At 44.2% G+C, this 18,762-nt stretch overlaps 1 protein-coding gene across 1 annotated transcript in view; it reads right to left on the bottom strand.

Moving 5' to 3' along the window:
- LOC126190936 (arrestin domain-containing protein 17) overlaps positions 1 to 18,762 on the bottom strand; it is a 166,260-nt gene that overhangs the window by 120,931 nt on the left and 26,567 nt on the right. The window lies entirely within an intron of this gene.

The raw sequence follows: 18,762 nt of genomic DNA on the forward strand, positions 1-18,762 counted from the left end.
GATAATTGTACGGGCGCTGATAACCCCAGTTGAGCGCCCCACAAACCAAACATCATCATCATCATCATCAATAACGACTCTGGCTTGTTACAGGAACGATTTAGGTCGCGGAAGTCAGCCACGGACACATCACAGCAGCTAAAGACTACGCTAATTCATCGATAAACCAACTACTAACTTATCCTCGGCATAGTGGAACTACAAGATGCAGAAATGACTTTTTTTGTGAGTCATCAGTCTTCTGACTGGTTTTATGCGGCCCGCCACGTATTCCTCTCCTGTGGCAAACTCTTTACCTCCGAGCTGTATTTGCAACCTGCTTCCTCAATTATTTGCTGGATGTATTCCAATTTCTGTCTTCCTTTACAGTTTTTACCCTCTACAGCTTCCTTTAGTACCATGGAACTTATTTTTCCTGATGTCTTAAAAGATGTGTTATGATCCTGTCCCTTCTTCTTGTCAGTGTTTTCTACACGTCTTTTTGCTCGTCTATTCTGCGGAGAACCTCCTCATTTCTTACCTTCCCAGTCCACACACTTTTCAACACATCTCAAATGCTTCTATTCTCTTCTGTTCCAGTTTTCCCACAGAAAGAGCATATCTACCGAAATTTAAATTTTCATTTGTTTGCATCACCCAATAGCTGGAGGGGAACTCTATGCACTGTGCAGAGAGATCGCGCGTATAACCCCTGAACATGATTTCCCTGGCTGTTGATTATCATGAAAGATGCAGAATGGACATATTCGGCGCAGTTGTTCCCTTTCTTCAATGTAAGTCTGTCCCATCTGCATTTTTTAGTTCAGTTCATAGCAGACTCGCTGCTCGTAATGTCACAAAGCTGAAAACAGTTTGTTGTGGAGAACCACAAAGAAAGTGTCTCTCCTTCAAAGTGATGAATTCAGTGACATTCTGACTTTCAAGAAATGGTGGCCCAGGGACTATAAAAAAGTGATGTATACGGTGAGACAGCAAGAAGAGGTATTCCTAAGGAAAATAAAATTACTTTTCAGTTGACCAAGCTGAAGCGTATTGAATGTACATCAGATATGAAAGGGAAGATCGTTGCTTTTCAGTATATTGATTTACAAATGAAGCACAGATTTTCTCTTAAATGCTACAATAATCCTTCAGGGCCTACCTCATAAGAAAGAACACATCACTGGTAGTGTTCTAAAATGAAAAAATAGTGAAGGATCTGCAAAATCTTGCGCAACTTGTTCCTGTAACACGCAGTGAATTTTATGAGACACTTTTCAAATGGCCCACAACATACACAGAAGAAGAAAACAATGAATGAGAAGAAAAACTGCCCGTAATTATTCTAGTCAAATGTTTTCTGTAGATTCTTAATGATTTTGCTCACTTCCTACAATTATCATGTAAAGTCACATTATAAAAGTTCTTTATGACACTTCACTGTCTATCTCAATAAAAAAATTTAAGTTTCCACTATCGTAAAATTCAAACTTTGCAAAAAGGACAAATATACAATACATACGGTGCACACTAATTGCCTGATCTGTGACATGTCGGGGTAGTTTTCGTTTCACTACTTTCAGGAAACGTGACTGCAAAGCTATAGAAAAGTTTCATGGGCAACTTACATGTTTCAGCTATATATGGAGTTTTTTGTCTACTGAAAATTTGCTCTTTTGTTTGATGTGTCCTTTCTGCAACTTTAGTTCAGTCTCTTCCATTATTAATTAAATACAGCTGAAATTTAGATTAGTTGGTACAAAAATTTACCCTCTCTAAGATTCGCTGGATAAGCAAAGCTAGCATTAGAACATTAATGGTCAGGATAGTGAGACCAAAACTTAAGCCGTAGAATGTGGTCTGTGTTCTTTTAGATTTAGAAGCTGTAATGAGTTTAATGAACGGTGTATAACGTAAACGTCTTCCTCCATAGCTAAGTTGTCGCCCAGCCTGGCTGTACACGGAAGACCGTGTACTACAGAAAAGGACAATCGTTATGGAATCATTACTTCAGAAAAAAATCTCTGTATAATCATATTACAGAGGAATATATGAGCAAAAATAAACAACAAATGACCCCTATGAAAACTTACTGAACAAATGAGAAACTAGTTTTATTGACCTATGCTAGGGTAGTCACTTGTGTTTATGACTTCAGGATTCAAATGGTTCAAATGGCTCTGAGCACTATGGGACTTAACTTCTGAGGTCATCAGTCCCCTAGAACTTAGAACTACTTAAACCTAACTAACCTAAGGACATCACACACATCCATGCCCGAGGCAGGATTCAAACCTGCGACCGTAGCGGTCGCGCAGTTCCAGACTGTAGCGCCTAGAACCGCTCGGCCACTACAGCCGGCACTTCAGGATTGTCACTGGAACATTCACTACGCAACTGCTTTCTTTATTAATGTGACAACGTTGTATTAGCTTGTCGAATTAGACATATGTCATAATTATGCAATGAGTAGTAAGAGATCTGTGAATTGAATGTTAGTGTCAACAAATCATCACAAAACGCAAAAACGTGTGGGGCACATAGAATTGTTTCACAGGTTTCCATAACAGTTTTGCTAATTGTTAAATGAAACAACAAGTTTATTGTCACCAGTCACCGTTTAATCTCCACGACCCGTTTCAAAGGTTTAAATCTCCATCATCAGGTGGATTTACATGTGTTGATGTGATATTTGTGTGTGTGTTGTTTTACGATTTTTTGCAGAAACTTGTGGCACTGTCTAATGGAGAAAAAAACAGTGTTTCAGAACATGGTTTTGGGTTTCTTTTGACAAAAAATTAATCGTGTATCTAACGGTAAACATAAAATAAGTAAAATAAAGTACCTCCAGTGGTCAGAGGTTCCTTCCACTGTCGTAACACATCACATGCATACCGTCATATTTTGCAAACGAATATGGCGTCGGAAACTATTGGGTGCATGGATCGTATAGCAGAAGAGAAAACATTGTCACGAAGTACAAAGAATATACGTGAGAGAAAGTGAGAGGGACAGAGAGGGCGGAAAGAGTGATTGTATGAGAGCAAACTTTACAAGGCAAGTGTCTTAAGGTTATTTCTGTTACATGTAATAACTGCCTAAAGGCTGCGGTAATACACTGGTTAATGCTTAAAAATATGCAGATGGATGTGCAATTTGTGCCATTTTTTAAGCATTAACCAATGTATTAACGCAACCTCTAGGCAGTTATTACATGTAACTGATATAATCTTAAGACTCCTTGCCTTGTAAAGTTTGCTCTCGTACAATCACTCTTTCCACCCTCTCTCCCTCTCACTTTCTCTTTCTCCTCCTCCCCCTCAGGCTCCAGTCTGTCATATCTGTCTATGAATCCCAACCAAAATTGTTATTTGTCTATAATTTTACTACTGTAGCCAATATGATTATTGTACTTAAAGTTTGCAGCACTTCACCTGATTGTATAATGAGTATGAAGTTTAAGCTATTTTAACTTGTCAAAATCGGATTTATATCCCACCTGAAGTATTTACTCCAACGAATGTATTCAACACCTCAAACAACACCTCCAAATCCCTTAAAAATTTATTCTGTAATAATGTTGTTAGGAGGTATATTCTTTGTACTCACAAATTTGTTCGGTACAACAACCATCTGTTCTTGGTTTCTCTCTGCGTTAATGTTTTTAGGCAACTGTTTGGAGTTTGTGATGAAGACACCCATAGGCAGTATCGAAACAATGTTAAAGTGAATTGTTGTTGGCTGTATCATAAGAATTATATATATATATATATTGTGTGTGTGATTGGTTATTCCGCCAATATGTTCCACATCACAACGCTTTCGTGCATATGAGGTATGGAGCAATTAACTAACGAACTGTACTACCAACATTAATAATTTGTCGTACCACGAGGGACCCATTCAAAATAAGAGATGTTTATACTTACACTCGTCCGCAGCTCGTGGTCGTGCGGTAGCGTTCTCGCTTCCCACGCCCGGGTCCCCGGGTTCGATTCCCGGCGGGGTCAGGGATTTTCTCTGCCTCGTGATGACTGGGTGTTGTGTGATGTCCTTAGGCTGGTTAGGTTTAAGCAGTTCTAAGTTCTAGGGGACTGATGACCATAGATGTCAAGTCCCATAGTGCTGACCATAGATGTTAAGTCCCATAGTGCTCAGAGCCTATACTTACACGTCCGTTACTTGAGCCAGTGTAGACGGAAAACCACATACCACATGGATTCGTAACTTCATAGAAATGATGTTCAGACAATGTGCTCCGGGATTTGCGTGGTTAGCAGTCAAAAAATGGATCAAATGGCTCTGAGCACTATGGGACTGAACATCTGAGGTCATCAGTCCCCTAGAACTACTTAAACGTAACTAATCCAAGGACATCACACACATCCATGCCCGAGGCAGGACTCGAACCCGCGAGCGTAGCGGATGCGCGGTTCCAGACTGAAGCGCCTAGAACCGCTCGGTTACAACGGCCGGCTAGCAGTCTCAGCGTCATGACTTGCCGTTAGGCGCCGTAATGGTATGGCGACGTAGGGTTGAAACACAAGCACCAGAGTGCATCACAGTTACAGACGATCAACATGAGTCTAAACAAGGTGAAGAGGGCTTCTTTTAAAGCTGTTTTATCAAAACAAAAATAGTAGTGCTACTGCTCTTCGCGAGTACCGACGCGTGAAAAAAAAAATACGGGAAGGTGCGCTTTGGGGTTGAAGAATATGATTCTTCTTCTTCTTTCGCTACTGCCTTTATCCCGCTTAATGCGCAGGGTCGGCAGGGTTAAGTACGGAATTGCATGGTTAATCTTTAAGGGGTGGCCGGATGCCCTACCTGCCGCCACCCCATACCCCCCGGGATGGAAGTAGTGTACCCCAGCTGTCTGCGTCTAGTGTAAATCGTGAAATAGTTGAATGTGTTTCAAATGTCTGCGAGTCGTGTAACTGAGGCGGGACGTGGGGACCAGCACGGTATTCACCTAGTAGGATATGGAAAACCACCTAAAAACCACATCCAGGGTTGCCGGCACACTGGCCGTCGTCGTTAATCCGCCGGGTGGATTCGATCCGGGGCCGGCACGCCTACCCGAGTCCAGAAAGCAGCACGTTAGCGCTCTCCGCTACCCTGGCGGCAGGTTAAAGTATATGATTCGGTCGTTCGAATTAAATGGATATTTGGGAATTGCTTCTGGAAGTGTCCGACAGCCAACTGCGCCACAAACTGTAGAAGCAGCTACTGTTGCCATGGCTGAGAATGCTGGGCGCAATGTGTGGTCTTCAAGCACTGTACGAGATGTGTCACAACAGCGGAACATTCCATGGTCGACCGTTCGAAAAGGTCTGCAAACAACTGTGAAATGGTATTCGTACAAACTACACATTACTGAGCAACTTTTGCCACGAAACGCAAGACATTCGAGTAGACTCACGTTTCTTCCAAGGGTTGAAGTTGACGACATGTCATCTTGGAACTTGTTATGGAGCGATTAAGGCAACTTTAGGCTCAGAGGGACAGTGCACACTCAAACTGTGGCATTTGTGTATCGTCACCGCAGAGAATCGTTTATGAAGTTCCCCTGCATAGTGAACGCGTCTTCGTGCTGGACGGTTTCACTGCACGGTTCAAAACTGGCCAGTTTTTCTTTGGGGAACACGGATCCCAAGGTCCGAGGAGATGCAGCGCAAACTACACACGGTACTGTGACCTGCTTCGCTAACGTGTGATCCCTGCTCTACGCAAGACAGGTGTTTTGGACGCTTTAACGCACGATGAAGCTCCACCTCACACTGCTCGCGAGGTCAACGGTTATTTAGTAACACACACAGAGAAAACCGATCATTGGCCAATCGTTCCAAACTGAGTGGCCACTCAGATAACCAGATTTCAACTCGTGTGATTTTTGGCTGTGGGATTCCTTGAAGGACTGGGGTTTATGAACGGCACACTAACACACGATGGAGGCTAAAGATCAGCTTAGCGAGAGAGGCAGGCAACATCCCACCTGAGATGTTTCGGGCAACAGTAGATCAATCTTTATTGCAGTTCCAGGCTGTCCTGTATGCGGATGGTAGTCACACTGAGCAACGTTTGTAACTTGGATCGTAAACATGTTGTTTGTTGTTGTGGTCTTCAGTCCTGAGTGGTTTGATGCAGCTCTCCATGCTACTCTATCCTGTGCAAGCTTCTTCATCTCCCAGTATCTACTGCAACCTACATCCTTCTGAATCTGCTTAGTGTATTCATCTCTTGGTATCCCTCTACGATTTTTACCCTCCACACTGCCCTCTAATGCTAAATTTGTGATCCCTTGATGCCTCAAAACATGTCCTACCAACCGATCCCTTCTTCTAGTCAAGTTGTGCCACAAACTTCTCTTCTCCCCAATTCTATTCAATACCTCCTCATTAGTTACGTGATCTACCCACCTTATCTTCAGCATTCTTCTGTAGCACCACATTTCGAAAGCTTCTATTCTCTTCTTGTCCAAACTAGTTATCGTCCATGTTTCACTTCCATACATGGCTACACTCCATACAAATACTTTCAGAAACGACTTCCTGACACTTAAATCTATACTCGATGTTAACAAATTCCTCTTCTTGAGAAACGCTTTCCTTGCCATTGCCAGTCTACATTTTATATCCTCTCTACTTCGACCATCATCGGTTATTTTACTCCCTAAATAGCAAAACTCCTTTACTACTTTAAGTGTCTCATTTCCTAATCTAATTCCCTCAGCATCACCCGACTTAATTTGACTACATTCCATTATCCTCGTTTTGCTTTTGTTGATGTTCATCTTATATCCTCCTTTCAAGACACTGTCCATTCCGTTCAACTGCTCTTCCAAGTCCTTTGCTGTCTCTGACAGAATTACAATGTCATCGGCGAACCTCAAAGTTTTTACTTCTTCTCCATGAATTCTAATACCTACTCCGAATTTTTCTTTTGTTTCCTTTACTGCTTGCTCAACATGGTACGCAATTAACAAATGTTAATGTGGTGTCACCGGCAGATACCACACTTGCTAGGTGGTAGCCTTTAAATCGGCCGCGGTCCGTTAGTATGCGTCGGACCCGCGTGTCGCCACTATCAGTGATTGCAGACCGAGCGCCGCCACACGGCAGGTCTAGTCTAGAGAGACTCCCTAGCACTCGTCCCAGTTGGACAGCCGACTTTGCTAGCCATGGTTCACTGTCTACATACGCTCTCGTTTGCAGAGACGACAGTTTAGCATAGCCTTCAGCTACGTCATTTGCTACGACCTAGCAAGGCGTCATATTCAGTTACAAGAATGTATTGTGACCACATAATGTTGTGAATCATGTACCGTCAAGAGCGACGTTCATCATTAATGGATTAAAGTTAAGTATCAAACTAATTACATCCGCTTTCTGAATTCTAATTCCTGGAACATGACCTCACCTCAGTGTAGTTCTTCCCTCCTCACGCCAGCCTGCGTGAGCTAAAACGCGTGCATTTCGGCCTCCAATCGTAACACGGTGTTGGCTCTTCTGCCAACTCAACAGTTACCCTCTCATGTGGAAATTAAATTGTATTTCTTTCAATGGTTTAATCGTTATTTCTGTCCCTCGTGTCCTTGAAAATGTTTCCACAAAGTTTAATAGTGCTACGACCACTCGTGTTTCATGAGGGCTCTCTAAAGTAGCGAAAGTTTAATTATAACCGCCGGCCACAGTGGCCTAGCGGTTCTAGGCGCTTCAGTCTGGAACCGCGCGACCGCTACGGTCGCAGGTTCGGATCCTGCATCCGGCATGGATGTGTGTGATGTCCTTAGGTTAGTTAGGTTTAAGTAGTTCTAAGCTCTAGGGGACTGATGATCTCCGATGTTAAGTTCCATAGTGGTCAGAGCCATTTGAACCAATTATAACCTCCTTGTAATTTATGAAATCTTTCGGGTGCATGGTTCTGATTTCTGCCAGTAAATTAAGATGCGCCAAGTCACGTTTTCTTTCAGTCGTCCTCGAACATACTTCCCTACTTTTTTCAGTTTAGCTAATATAACGGTGGAAACGCTTTCATTTGGATATTCGACTTTTTAACCTTGCGAAATCCCGTTGTCAACTGATAATACGAGGGTGAGTCAAAATAAACCGAAATTTTGCGCCGTTATCCTGTAAGCGTGCTACAAACAGCGTGCAGAATGGCCTGTAGGTAGCAGCATAGCGCAGATGCATCCATACCGTCGCAGTATCAGTATAAAGATGGTCGCCCCACTTGCGACTTGCACCAGGGAAGAACAGCGTTCTGTTATTCGGTTTTTGCGTAGTGAAAGTGTGAAAGCTATTGAAATTCATCGACGAATGAAGGTTCAGTACGGTGGTGCATGTTTGTCATAGCAGTAAATCTACGAATGGAGTAGGAAGTTTGCAAATGGTGTGACTTCAGTGGAAGATGCTCCTCGTCCAGGTCAGGCACAGCGAGTTGTGACTCCACAGAACATTGCAGCAGTTGAAGCCATAGTGAAGGAAAACCGACGAATGACACTGAGTGACATTGCAGCATGTTTACAGATTAGTCATGGGTCAGCACACCACATTGTGCATAATGTGCTCCAGTTTCACAAAGTATCTGCAAGATGGGTGCCACGGCAGCTGACTCCTGAAATGAGTGAAAGACGTGTTGACGCCTGTGAAGAACATCTTCGGTGCTTTGAACGAGAAGGTGATGGCTTCCTTGCAAGAATCGTTACTGGGGACGAAACCTGGGTTCACTTCCACCAACCGGAAACGAAGAGAGCGAGCAAGGAATGGCGCCATTCCTCACCACCAAAACCAAAGAAGTTTCGAACAGAACTATCAGCAGGGACGGTTACGTTGACTCTCTTTTGGGACGAAAAAGGCGTCGTTTTGGAGCATTACATGCCTAGAGCGACCACTGTCACCAGTGCATCATTCACAGATCTCCGAAAAAATCATCTGTGGCCTGCAATCAAATCAAAGCGACGTGGATTGTTGTCAGCAATGCAAGGCCCCACACTGCTCGTACAACAGTTGCAACAATCACATACCTGCATTTTGAGTGTCTTCCTCATCCACCATACTCACCAGACCTTGCCCCAAGGGATTTACATATGTTTCAAACACTCGAAAACGCAATGGGAGGAAAGAAGTTCCGTTCTGGTGAAGAGATACGCCACACGGTGCATGAGTGGTTGTGCGGACTACCAAAAGAATTTTTTTTCTATAGGGATGTATGCACTTTGTAAGCGCTGGAGCGTGGAGGAGATTATGTTGAAACGTGATAAAGCTTTGTATCACTTCTGCACAATAAGTAATATTTAAGATTTTCATTTGACTCACCCTCGTATTGACAATGTTATTCATGGTGTGATACAAGTGCTGTCAGTAAATATTGAACGTGTGGTTATGTATGCACGGTCGGGGTGGCGGCGCCGACCCGAGCTGTTGCGGGGACCGGTTCCGGCTGACGTAACGCCTACGTCACACGCCGGAAGGCCGCGCCGACAAAGCACTCCGCCGCGGCTGTGGCCGACGACCCAGCAGAGAAAGCTGGCCGTAAGCGGCGGCGGAGGCGGCGGACCCCCTCTGCTCCTTCTCGTGATCTACCAGCAGCAGTGCAGCCCGTGCTGCTCAAAGCACTTCGTCCAGTGTTGCCCATTCTTTGTACTGTCCCTTGTAAAACTGTCCTCATCGAGCGTCCAACATTAGTAAGCAATGCTTCTGCGAAACTCACCTCCCACTTTTTCACAATATGCTACAAAGCATGGATGAAGTGCAACTGGCGGATTCCACATTCCTAAACTTCTAGGAAGCGTTTGACACAGTGCCACATTGCAGACTGTTATCGAAGGTTCGAACATACATAATGTTGTGTTGGCAGAAGAGCCAACACCGTGTTACTAGTGGAGGCCGAAATGCACACGTTTTAGCTCACGCAGGCTGGCGTGAGGAGGGAAGAACTATACTGACGTGAGGTCTGGAACATGACAAGGAATTAGAATTCAGAAAGCGGACATAAGTAGCTTGATACTTAGCTTTAATCCATTAATGATGACCGTCGCTCTTGACGGTGTACTATATTATCTGTTCAGAATAGTAACTGAATATGGCGCCTTGCTAGGTCGTAGCAAATGACGTAGCTGAAGGCTATACTAAACTGTCGTCTCGGTAAATGAGAGCGTATGTAGACCATCGCTAGCAAAGTCGGCTGTACAACTGGGGCGAGAGCTAGGGAGTGTCTAGACTAGACCTGCCGTGTGGCGGCGCTCGGTCTGCAATCACTGATAGTGGCGACACGCGGGTCCGACGTATACTAACGGACCGCGGCCGATTTAAAGGCTACCACCTAACAAGTGTGGTGTCTGGCGGTGACACCACACATAATACGTTCTCTGCTTTGAGAGAGGATCGAAGACTTTCGACGTCGTCGAATCCTGGTCGGCGAATGTTCTTCAGATGTGGAGTGCCCCACGAAAGTGTCACAAAAACTCTTGTTCTGTATACACAGCGTCCCAGATGGAATGGTAATTATTCACGGATATGACAGGGGAGATCATTCGAAACAAAAAAGTCTGGTAATCATATGCTCTAAACAGCTATGAGTACAGCTTAATCTTCAATACTGTGAAAGAAATCTCTTCCACTCCAAGTTCATTGCTTTCCATATTTTGGGAGGAGATAGCGTGGGCTAAAAAACGAAAAAGTTGTCCAGTAAACATTGGCTCTAAAATGCATACTTTAAGACCTATAAGAATTTATTCAGCAGAACAAATGTCATTCGCGTAAGCGAAGATCAACAAGTGCTCGTAGATCTTAAGTTTAAGTTTTTATGTTGGTAACGCCACGTAGCGCTCTGTGTGAAAATCGCTGACTGTGCTGTGTGCAGTCTGTGGCTGGTTGGACTCATTGTTGGAATATTCGCTTGTGTAATGTTGGGCAGTTGGATGTGAACAGAGCGCAGCGTTGGTCAGTTGGAGGTGACTCGCCAGCAGTGGTGGGTGTGGAGAGAGAGATGCCAGAGTTTTGAGAGGTTACTATGAGCAGTCGATCTGGACGTGTGTCCGCCAGAAAAAGGAAATTTGTAAAGATGGATGTCATGAATTGTGATATATATATATATATATATATGATAACTTTTGAACATTAAGATAAATACATTGTTTGTTCTCTGTCAAAATCTTTCATTTGCTAAATATTCCTATCAGTAGTTAGTGCCTTCAGTAGTTAGAATCTTTTATTTACCTGGCAGTATTCTCGCTCGCTGTATTGCAGTAGTTCGAGTAACGAAGATTTTTGTGGGGTAAGTGATTCATGAAAGGTATAGGTTATTGTTAGTCAGGGCCATTCTTTTGTAGGGATTATTGAAAGTCAGATTGCGTCGCGCTAAAAATATTGACAGTTTAGTGATGATCAGAATAAGTAAAAAAAACTGTCTGAGTACGTTCAGTTTTGCTCAGCTGTTTGAAAATCAAATAACGTAAGAGTTTTACTAGCTCAGTCATTCATAATTTTTCAAAGGGGAAGTTTCATGGTGCGCACTTTAGAGACCATATATGCTGGACATTTTGTTCTCGTGTTGATCCACACAACCACCTCTCAAAATGTCCAAGGCAAAGAATTTGAAGTAGAAGAGATTTCTTCTACAGTATCGAAGATGAGCAGCCGGCCGGCGTGGCCGAGCGGTTCTAGGCGCTTCAGTCTGGAACCGCGCGACCGCTACGGTCGCAGGTTCGAATCCTGCCTCGGGCATGGATGTGTGTGATGTCCTTAGGTTAGTTAGGTTTAAGTAGTTCTAAGTTCTAGGGGACTGATGACCTCAGAACTTAAGTCCCATAGTGCTCAGGGCCATTTGAACCATGCCTTTCCGGACATAAATTCATTAGACCTTTTTTATTCCGTATCCTCTCATCGATCAATCCCTAGAGTTTGTACACGGTGGAAAAAATCACCCTTATCTGAAAGATGAGCAGCAATCACCGACTGTTTGCTGATGACGTTATAGTGTACGGTAACGCATGGTCGTCGAGGGACTGTCGGAGGTTACGGGATGACTTGCGCACAACTTGTGTTTGGAATAATGAATGGCAGCTTGATCCAAACGCGGAAAAATTTAAGAAGACAATTAGACGAGAAGGAAATAGAAACTTGTAATATTCGAAACCAATATGAGTGATTGGTTGGCACACTTAGTCGTAAGTTGCAAAGCGACATGGAATGAAACGACCCCGTGAAGTCGGACGTAGGGAAGGCGAATTACTGACGTCGGCATATTGGGAGGATTCTCAAAAAAAAAATGTCTGTCTGGTCTATTAGGAGACTGCTCGAGTCTTTGGGATACGCAGCAAGTCGGATTGAAGACATACATCGATAAAATTCAGAGAGCGAGGTTAGATTTGTTACAGGTATATTCGATCCACACGCGAGTGTTACGGAAATGCTCCCTCAACTGAAATAGAAACCTCTGGAGAGAGCAAAACATTCTTTTCCTGAAACGCTATTGGGAGAATTTAGACAATCGGAATTTGCGACAGACTGCAGAACGATCTAGGGCCATCAACGAACATCTCGCTTGAGGACCGCGAAAACTTATACGAGAAATCAGGGCTCGTTCGGAGCCATATGGTAGTCGTTTTTCTCTCGTCCCACTTGCGAGTGGTACAGGAAAGGAAATGATTATTGGTATAAAGTATCCGCCACCATGTTGGCGAAGAATTATTTAGATAAAGAGGTAGGTGTAATATGTGCCCTAATGATGTTCAAATGGCTCTGAGCACTATGGGACTCAACATCTTAGGTCATAAGTCCCCTAGAACTTAGAACTACTTAAACCTAACTAACCTAAGGACATCACACACACCCATGCCCGAGGCAGGATTCGAACCTGCGACCGTAGCAGCCTCGCGGTTCCGGACTGCAGCGCCAGAACCGCACGGCCACCGCGGCCGGCCGAATGATGTGTAACCTCTAATAATTAAAATGTTCAATAGATCAATATTCGCTTTCACCTAAAAGTTTATACGACTCTCAACCCAAATGTGAATCACCGAGAAAAAGAGGGTCTTGATTTATCGTTTTCCTCTTCGGAGGAATTAAATGAATCAGAGGTCTATGAGACTTAACATCTGAGGTCATCAGTCCCCTAAACTTAGAAATACTTAAACCTAACTAACCTAAGGACAGCACACACATCCATGCCCGAGGTAGGATTCGAACCTGCGACCGTAGCAGCAGCGCGGTTCCGGACTGAAGCGCTTAGAACCGCTAGCTCACAGCGGTCGGCTATGTAAATGAATTATGATAATTTTCTGAGATATGGCCAAATTAGTTTAAAGTTAGTTCTTCGTAAAATGTGACTTTGTAGCTAAATGTAACTGTCCTCAAGTCCGGAGTTCAATCCCCGAGAAGTCGTGGGATATTTTATCTTCGAAGAATGTATGGAAAGCAGTAGTTGTGTAGGAAGTCATATAGGGTTGTAGCCTATCCCAAAAGTTGTTCAACCTGTACACTGGGCAAGCAGTAAAGGAAACCAAGGAGAAATATAAATGGCGATATTTGTGATTCTCCATTTCTAGCCGAATGGTGGTATTCTCAGATTTTATCTGGACGCAGTCGTAACGGTATTGGTGATTGTTCAGTTGTGTCACTTTATTTCGCTAATAACAGCAAGGATGGCGACCTTTGTCATAGACTGCTTCCCTAGTTAGCGTGGCATACAGAGAGTAATCCGCCCGACGGATTTGTGTCGAACTCCGATGAGCCGGCCAGTCTGTGAGTGGTTTTTAGGCGGTTTTCCATTTGCCTAGACGAATGCGGGCTGGTTCCCCTTATTCCGCCTCAGTTACACTATGTCGGCGACTGCTGCGCAAACAAGTTCTCCACGTACGCGTACACCACCATTACTCTACCACGCAAACGTAGGGTATACACTGGTCTGGTGTGTGTCGTTCCCGGGGAGGTCCACCGGGGGCCGAACCGCACAATAACCCTGGGTTCGGTGTGGGGCGGCGGAGGGGTGAAGTGGACTGCGGCAGTCGCCGTGGGGTTGCGGACCACTGCGGCTGCGGCGGGGACGGAGGAGCCTCTCCGTCGTTTCTAGGTCCCCGGTTAACATAAAATAACTTCCCTAGCGAGCGTCACATGCAGAGAGTAAGTCCGTCTCGAGTCTACCGGCTCAACAGTGGGAGCCATGAGGTCGCGTAGCGGGGTCCCTAGCTGTCTCCGGAACTTCTCGCGGCATGCCTCTGTTACGGCGAGAGGGCGCGCACGGAACTATGCAATGCGGAAGCGGAGAAGTTCGCGACTGCGTGAGAGCTAGCGCTATTAGCTGGTGCTTACATACTCAGCCAAAGAAGTTGTTTCTGAGTTATTTTCCTATGGCGTGAAAAAGACAAAGAGGAAAAACAAATAGAGAATCCTTTAGCAAACATTTTGATTTGCGGAACGTGGAGTCTGAGCAAAGTTATTGTCAGAAGACTCGGACAAAGCTGTGTGTCGGTAATAACGTAAATGCACAGAAACATAGGTGTGCGCGATGATGCCATCTCTCCCTCCATTTATCCCTCCTATCAACTCCGATGCTCACCTCCACCTCCTTTCTCTCTGTCCTTTCCCCGGACTCCCTCTAAATGTTCAAATATGTGTGAAATCTTATGGGACTTAGCTGCTAAGGTCATCAGTCCCTAAGCTTATACACTACTGAACCTAAATTATCCTAAGGACAAACACAACACACCGATGCCCGAGGGAGGACTCGAACCTCCCCCAGGATCAGCCGCACAGTCCTGACTGCAGCGCCCTAGACCGCTCGGCTAATCCCGCGCGGCCCGGACTCCCTCTCCCCCCCACCCTTCCATCCTTTTTCCCTGCCCCTACCCTCTTTCTGCCTACCCTCTCCCCCCCCCCCCGAGTCCTTTTGCATTCTCCTCCTCTGCCTTTCCCCACTCCCTCTCCCGTCTGCCCAGACCCCCCCCCCCCTCTTCTTATGAGTCATTGTCCTCCGTCGGCGCCTTCCTTCCCTCCCCCCCCCCCCACTTCGTTTTTCCACACCTTCCCCCTTTTCATTCCCGTCATCTGTCCAGGCTCCCCCCATCTGCCCTTGGCTGTGGTGTGCCATATTTGTGCCAACTTTTTAGTGCAGTGTTCAAGTGAGTGTTCAGTGTTGTGCGTCTTTTTCAAAGTGTTGCGAACAGAAATCATGCTGTCGCTGGGTGTGACTTTTATATCTGTTGCGAACAGAAACCAGACTGTCACCAGGTTTTTTAATTGTCTGTCTATTATTTTACCTGTCTGCTTCCTGTGTATTTAATTAGCATCGCCAACCCTTTGTTATACGTTTTACGTTCCACAATTTTCCGCCATTTTACCATTTAAGTCACCGATTTTATCGCCTGCTTTTATTATTATCTTCATTTTTTTTTAATTCTGTAGGCTGAAGAGCGGCGTACTAAGCTGCTGCCAGCCCGACCCCTTCGGGGGAAATCGAAACTCAATAAAAGAAAAAAAAAAATATTGTACGCCATAGGGAAAGATGGGTAATATACAAAATGTACAAGAACCTAGAGGGTAAAATAGGACAGAACAGGAACGAAAGGTCGGATTAGAAATGGACTTAGTCTTTTGTCCCTACTGTTCCGCCTACGAGGGCGTGACAGAAAGTAATGCCACCAAATTTTTTATATGAAAACTCTTAAAGCTTTCTAAATAAGACAAATGTTATTAACATTCTACATTTTTATTTTTCATGTCTACATATTTACAGTCCTCTGCCGCTAGAGGGCCCCGAATAGTAACGTAACTATGTCGGTTTGTGTGAAACAGCGTGCTTTAATTGGGTTTCTAATTCCGAGAGAACCCGCTTCTTCAGTATGATAATTGTAGATCACACACAAGCATTGCGAAATCTGCAACAAAATGGCTCTGAGCACTATGGGACTTAACATCTGAGGTCATCAGCCCCCTAGAACTTAGAACTATTTAAACGTAACTAACCTAAGGACATCCACACATCCATGCCCGAGGCAGGATTCGAACCTGCGACCGTAGCGGTCGCGCGGTTCCAGACTGAAGCGCCTAGAACCGCTCGGCTACACCGGCCGGCGAAATCTGCAACAATCCGATGTCTTAGATTCGCTGTCATCGATCGAATAGTCCCACCTTAGCCCCGATCGATTTTCACCTGTTTCCAAAAGTTAAAGAACACCTTCTAGAACTTCACTTTGATAGTGATGAAACGGTGCAAGCAGAGGTGAGGTTGTGGCTCCGTCAACGAAGTGAAACATTGTACAGTGACGGCATAAGTACATTGGTCTCTCGTTGGCAGAAGTGTGTTCGTCGCCAGAGTGACGATGTTGAGAAATAAATATGAAGACATGAAGAATAAAGATGCAGAATGTTAATAACGTATCTTGTATTGAAACACCCTTAAGAGTTTTCATATAACAAATTCGGAAGCATTACTTATCAGCACATCGTCGTATATAGATAAGAAGTAATGGCAGGAATAAAAGAATGATTCGAGAAGGGGATTAAAATTCTGCGTCAGAGGATAGCAATGATAAGATTCCTTGGTGACATTCCTGTCCTCAGTGAAAGTGAAAGAGACTTACAGGACCTGTTAACTAGGATCAGTGGTCTAATGAGTAGAAAATATGCATGAGAGTAAACCGAAGAAAGACGAAAGTAATGAAGAGTAGCAGAAGTACGATTCATGATTAACTTAACGCAAGAACTGGTGACCATGAAGTAGACGAATCAAAAGGATTCTGCTGCCTTGGAAGAAAAATAGCATGACGGACGACGTAAGGACGACATAAAAAGCAGACCAGCACAGGCAAAGAGAGCAAATCTGGTCAAAAGAAGTGTACAGGTATCAAACATCAGTGTTAATATGCCGGCCGCGGTGGTCTAGCGGTTCTAGGCGCTCAGTCCGGAACCGCGCGACTGCTACGGTCGCATGTTCGAATCCTGCCTCGGGCATGGATTTGTGTGATGTCCTTAGGTTAGTTAGGTTTAAGTAATTCTAAGTTCTAGGGGACTGATGACCACAGATGTTAAGTCCCATGGTGCTCAGAGCCATTTGAACAATTTTTTGAGTCTTAATATGAAGAAGAAATTTGTGAGAATGTTCGTTTGGAGAACTGAATTATATGGGAGTCAAATGGGAAAACCAGAGCAAAAGAGAATTAAAGCGTTTAAATGTAGTGCTATAGAAAGACGTTTAAAATGGGGTGGATTGGTACGGTAAGAAATGAGGAGCTTCTCCGCAGAATCTGTGAAGAAACGAACTTATGGAGAATACTAACAAGAAGAAAGGAGAGGATGATAGGACTAGAGGGAGCTGTAGAAGTCAAAAAGTGTAGCGAGAGAGAGAGAGAGAGAGAGAGAGAGAGAGAGAGAGAGACAGAGATTGGAATACATCCAACAAATAATTGAGGGCGTAGGTTGCAAGTGCTACTCTGAGATGAAGAGGTTGACACAGGAGAGGCGTTCGTGGCAGACTGCAGCAAAACAGTGAGAAGGCTGATGACCTAAAAAGCATTGTGCTGGCCGCCATTATCACGGCGCATTACGTTGAAATGTGTAATGTTAGGCGTAATTCCTGTTTTTAATTCGTGTTCACATCTGTCGAATGGTTTACATGTCCACATACGTTTTGCAATATAGATCTTAAATTAAATTTTCCCTGAGACATTTAAGTCTCTAATTCATCTACGACATCGTCGGAAGCTGAAGAAGTGAATTAAAATTTGTGCTGCGGCCAGGACTCGAACCCGCGTCTTCTAACTTTCTTGGCAGGTATGCTGACCGTTACACCACAACAGCATTATGGTCAGCAAACCTCCACGAACTACACAAGTATGATACCCACCCCAACACAAACTCCAGTTCACAATATAAGGGGAGGTGTGAACTTGAGTTTGTGTTTGGGAGGGTATTTGACTTGAGTAGTTCGTGCAGCTATATTGACCGTAATGCTGTGGTGGTATAATGGTCAGCATATTTGCGTAGTAAGCAAGCTGGGCTCGAGTCCCGGTCGCAGCACAAATTTTAATTCACTTCTTCAGCTTCGAACGTTATCTTTTGCAATATGTTGTAAATAAAATGGATTCAACGTCCCGTCGACATCGAGGTTATTAGAGACGGAGCACAAGCTCGGATGGTGTCAAGGAAAGGGAAGGAAATCGGCCGTGCCCTTTCAAAAGAACCATCCCGGCATTTGTCTGGAGCGATTTTGGGAAATAAGGGAAAATCTAAATCTGGATGGCTGGTCGCGGGTTCGAACCGTCATCCTACCGAGTGCGAGTCCAGTGCACTAACCACTGCGCCACCTCGCTCGGTAATATTTTGTAATATTTCGACTATGTGTTATTGATTTTCTTTTCACCTTTTACCTGAAAGTTTTTCTACAGTCGCAATCTGATAATGAAGTAAATTAATAATAAAAACTTAGAGTCAAATTGCGGCAATGATTTCATTTTTTTTTAAACTGGAAGACACATATTACAGTGTTGCTGGAAGAATGAAGTTCGTTTACCTTTGCTCTTCTTATAATTGCTAGTCTTGGAAGCAAACGACCTAACTTCCTAGCATATTTTGAATAATAACACTAAACAATGTCTTAATGGTAACTGATCACCTGGAAAGCACTGACCGCACAAAAGCGCTCAGTAAGAATAATACGTGGTGTTCACACGCAGTCGTGTTGTAGATACGTCTTCAAGGAATTAGACATTTTAACTGCACCTTCACTACACATGTATCATCCCTCTTACGCCAAAAACACAAATGTGCAGAAACGGCGATTTTC

The sequence above is a fragment of the Schistocerca cancellata genome, chromosome 6 (genome assembly GCF_023864275.1).
Source record: "Schistocerca cancellata isolate TAMUIC-IGC-003103 chromosome 6, iqSchCanc2.1, whole genome shotgun sequence".
In the NCBI taxonomy this organism is placed as follows: domain Eukaryota; kingdom Metazoa; phylum Arthropoda; class Insecta; order Orthoptera; family Acrididae; genus Schistocerca; species Schistocerca cancellata.